Consider the following 4,496-nt stretch of genomic DNA (forward strand, 5'->3'; position numbering starts at 1 on the left):
TCTACTACATTTGGCAAAGCCCCTTGTTTAGTATCTCTACCAAGTTCAACTGAAAACCAAGGATTCTCTCCTACGAATGACACCATAGTGGAGAACTTGGGTGAGGTTGGGGTTTTAGAAAAAGAACCTCTCCCAAATCTCCTTGAAGGCTTCTGTTGTTTCCATCTTGGTAGGTGGACCAGGAGAATCCCGCCCTACCTTACTTTTTACCTGGCAGGGAAGGGGCTGCATATCCATTCAGAGAATGTGACCCCAGAAGAAGAAGATCGAGGGACATGGTGTTCCTCTGTGGCCTGACACTGGTTCCATTACTGATGCTGGTTACTTAGGACTTTTAACTTATCATATCATCTAAATGCTGTCCATGGCAGATGCTGCAACCGTATTGTGGTTCTGTAAACCACCAAACCTAAGCTGAAACTTGACACTCGACTTCTGCTTCTGCGGTTCTCTGTCTCTATCGCATTATGCAATGTTTTTCCTTAGCCCAACGTCTCTGTTCTACGCCGGTAACAACGCCGGTAACAACTTCAGTCCTCTAGAGGGAGCCAAAGAGTAGATGTTTGGAAAGAAGGGTGAGAATCCTTCTAGGAGATACAAAATATCAACAAGGACACCTAATGCTACTTATGGAGAAGGTTGTGTGAAGTCAACTCTTGGAGAAGCCAAGTTTGGCATTCCCACCACTGTGAACCACAATTCAATCACACTCAGCCAGAATCTCTATGATGGGTCTTAGACAAACATCTCAGAGGAGATACCACGGTCTGCTAGGGGGTTGATATTTCCCAATAAAATCATATACAGTTGTGATTATGTTTGATGTAAGATGGGGAAAAGCCTCCATGGATGTTTCCACAGGACACGGCTGTGCACAGTTCCTCGATCAAGCCAGGGCCACCGCATGTCTCTGACCTTGGGCTTTAAATTTGGTGGGATCCACAAGCATGAAGGATCCTCAGATGCTCATTCTTGACGCACCCAACTTGTGAGAACTTTCATGTCCAAAAAGTTTCACCCAACTTGAGTTTATGGACTGACTCTCCTTGAGGAGAGTAAAAAATGAAGTGTGTTCCCCTCAAAAAAGTTTACCCCATAGGAGGTGAGCACCCTTGGGTCCAAAAATGTAGGGTTTGGTGGATAAATCCATCGGCTATTAAAGGATCTCAAAAATGACAGTTTGCACCCACGCCTCGGGGTGATCGAAGCTCTGGTGTTCCTCACCGATCACCATCCCCACTGCATACCGAACATACAATTCTCAGTGTGTCCCCTGCATGAAGTGTTGTTTTTTTATTAACCCCTGTTTGTCCTTCATGCTCTATACCCCCGGTCAATTATTATTATTATCATCTGCAGATTATATGCCGCAAAAACAGGAGACAAAACACTAATTGCCCTCTCTAGTTGCCTATTATACATAAACCTTTACCAAATCGGTGCTTTTGCTATTACTTCTGAAGGTTTAATCACATAAAAATAACACAAAAGCTTTTAAGAAGCCTTTTTTTCGTTTCTATGGCAACAACCAAACAGTCTCGGAGATTGTGTCACATGACAATTAAGTGTTCCTGGCAAAAATGATAAATAATGCAATATTTTACGTGATTGACGAATACGTTTGGGGGGGGGTTTGGGCATTCAGGAGCACCAGAGAAGGTGGTTTTAATGCGACGTTTAGATACAAAGTGTTAAATTCGGCAGAGTAGATGAAAGCAAAGCCTTAAAGGACCCGGGCCCTTCTCCTTATGACTTTCTGTTAGAGTTTGTAGTGATTATTGCTCGGTCTGGGAGTCTGCCTTGTTCCAAAAACAAGCCATTTATACCAGAAAAGAGGACTTGGCCCTTCCAGAATTCCTAACATGATGATGTTTACAAGGGGTTAACAAAGGGTGGGGGGGATAAAGCAACTTAAGATGGGGGAAGGGCGGATAAGCAGGTAGAAGAGGATTCCAAATGGCATCTCTGTCTGTTCATGCAGAATGTATTTATTAAAACTTCAATGTTTGTTAAAAAGAAAAATGTAAATTTTTTCAGATTATAAGAAACAGTACGACGCTAAAATTTTAGAGTTTAAGTAACCTTCTGGCACTTAAGGGGTTAACGCATTTTTGAAAGGGGTTTGGATCACATTATTGTAACCACGCGACTCAGTCGTTGGTCTCGTCTTAGATTCAGGAGCCGTATGTCTATCCCATGCATGTTTAAATCCCCTCACTGTGTTAACCTCTACCACTTCTGCTGGGGGGCTGTTCCGTGAATCCACTACCTTCTCAGTAAAGTAAACCTTCTTTACATAACATCTTAATTGCTATATCAGCCAATCAAAGTAAGGTAACAGGCGGTGATACTCAATATAGGGCTAAAAATCCTAAGTAAGCTTTTGGGGTTAAAAAAGTGTAAGTGGTACGGAGGGCAAAGTGGCGCGGCGGATTTAACGTGAAAAGATGCTCGCTGAGTCCTGTCTCATAACCAGAGCACTATAGATATGATCAAGAAGCGGATTAGCGATTCGGCTCACTAATTCCTCTAGACGCAAGCCGCGCCTGCTGTCTGCACCGGGGGGGCAAAGGATAAACAGATTGCAAGCTCACGCGACCAGAGCCTTTCCTCTGCTTCTGTACGCTTATGTCTTATATTATTATCAATTAATTTAAATTGTCTTTGTTCGATATGTTTCCTGTTCTCCGTGGTAACAGCGCTACCGAATCTGTTGGCGCTATATAAATAAATATCATATTTTTCTTAAGAAACGAGAAATACAAAAAAAATATCGATATAAATATACGGCAAAATATTTGGATGTAGGAGACATATTATTAAGTTGCATTTACACTGAAACACAACTCCTATGATGCTCAGCCAGTGACTGCCACGCTACAGCCGCAGCTTAAAGTATATGTGGCAGGGAAAGAGACGTCATGGGCATGTCCTGTTAGCCAAGATGTTCCGAGGAATCTTAGGTTTTGGATTTAGGACTCGCTAATATCTGTTTAGAGAGCAGAAATAATGTGTATTTCGGGGGGGGGCAGATACCCCTCTGAACCCTATTTGGGGGCAACATCACCTAAACATACAATCACAGAATATTATTTATTATTCTTTCAGGCGCTGCGGAATACGACGGCGCTATAAACGTCAATAAATAATAATAACCCAAATATATTGCCCATTGTACAGCGCTGCAGAATATGACGGCGCTATATAAATCAATAAATAATAATAACCCAAATATATTGCCCATTGTACGGCGCTGCACAATATGACGGCGCTATATAAATCAATACTAATAATATTACTTTCTCAATATTTGCTGAAAACTGCTAGCCATGGGCCACTTGCGACCCTCTGTGGACTCCAACTCATCAGATAGGACTTTGATTGCACACCAAGCTCCCTAACTATAGCGGAAGAGGACTACAAATTCCACAGCGCGCATGATGGGAGTTGTAGTTAATAATAGCCGCAACGGCACCCACGGGTCAAATGGCCACCAATCCTTGCAATGCTATTATTATTATTATTATTATTATTATTATGATCGCAGGGTCCGCTCCTTACCGGTCGCTGTCCAGATGTGGGTGGCAGGGCGGGCGTCTCAGCTGCTGCCTCTTGTCCCGGAGTCCTGCTGAAGGCTGCTGGGCACAGATGGCTTTTATTTTTTTATTTTTACTAATCCAGGCAGTCCGGGGCTGGGGGTTATATGGGATCTGGAAGTCTCCTCCCTTGTCTCTTCCCCGGGCTAAGTACATAGCAAGGGGAGGAGCGGGCTGGGACGGCGATGGCCTCCCTGCCCTGTAAACAACGCTGACTGCCTCCCCGCACGTTACACACGGAGCAGATCCTGACTCAGATCACTGTAAGCGTGACTAATGGCCACTGATTTCCACATGGCGTAGTCTAAAACTAGAGGATCGGAGGCTTAGATGTAACGTAAGGAAGTTTTACTGTACTGAAAAGACAGTAGATAAGCGGAACAGCCTCCCAGCAGAAGTGGTAGAGGCTAATACAGTGAGGGTATTAAACATGCATGGGATAGACATACGGCTCCTGAATCTAAGACGAGACCAACTAGTGATAGATCCATGCGAGGACTGCTACTCACATGATGCTCAGACAGCCAAAGGATTAGTAGTCCACAGATGCTGCCTTTTGATCCCGCCTCACGGGTTTGGCCTGTAAATAAAACTGCATTAAAATGTGAAAATCTCCAATACATTATATACACCATCATTCAAAAGTTTGGGGTCACTGAGCTGTTTTCATGGAAAACGAGGACATTTCTGGCTGTAACATAATTACATAAAAAGGGTTTTCTAACCATCAATTAACCTTTTAAACTTAAACTTGGAACACAACGTGCCATTGGAACACAGGAGTGATGGGAGTGATAAAGGGCCATTGGAACACAGGAGCGATGGGAGTGATAAAGGGCCATTGGAACACAGGAGTGATGGGAGTGATAAAGGGCCATTGGAACACAGGAGTGATGGGAG

At 43.6% G+C, this 4,496-nt stretch overlaps 1 protein-coding gene across 1 annotated transcript in view; it reads right to left on the reverse strand.

The window, feature by feature from the left end:
* NDRG1 (N-myc downstream regulated 1) overlaps positions 1-3,833 on the reverse strand; it is a 28,252-nt gene extending 24,419 nt beyond the window's left edge. Inside the window, exon 1 of the mRNA XM_053466546.1 lies at positions 3,562-3,833. The gene's annotated coding sequence lies outside the window, so the exon portion shown is untranslated. The remainder of the gene's footprint in view (positions 1-3,561) is intronic.
* Positions 3,834-4,496: the final 663 nt, after the last annotated feature.

This window comes from Spea bombifrons, chromosome 5 (assembly GCF_027358695.1).
Source record: "Spea bombifrons isolate aSpeBom1 chromosome 5, aSpeBom1.2.pri, whole genome shotgun sequence".
Lineage (NCBI taxonomy): Eukaryota > Metazoa > Chordata > Amphibia > Anura > Pelobatidae > Spea > Spea bombifrons.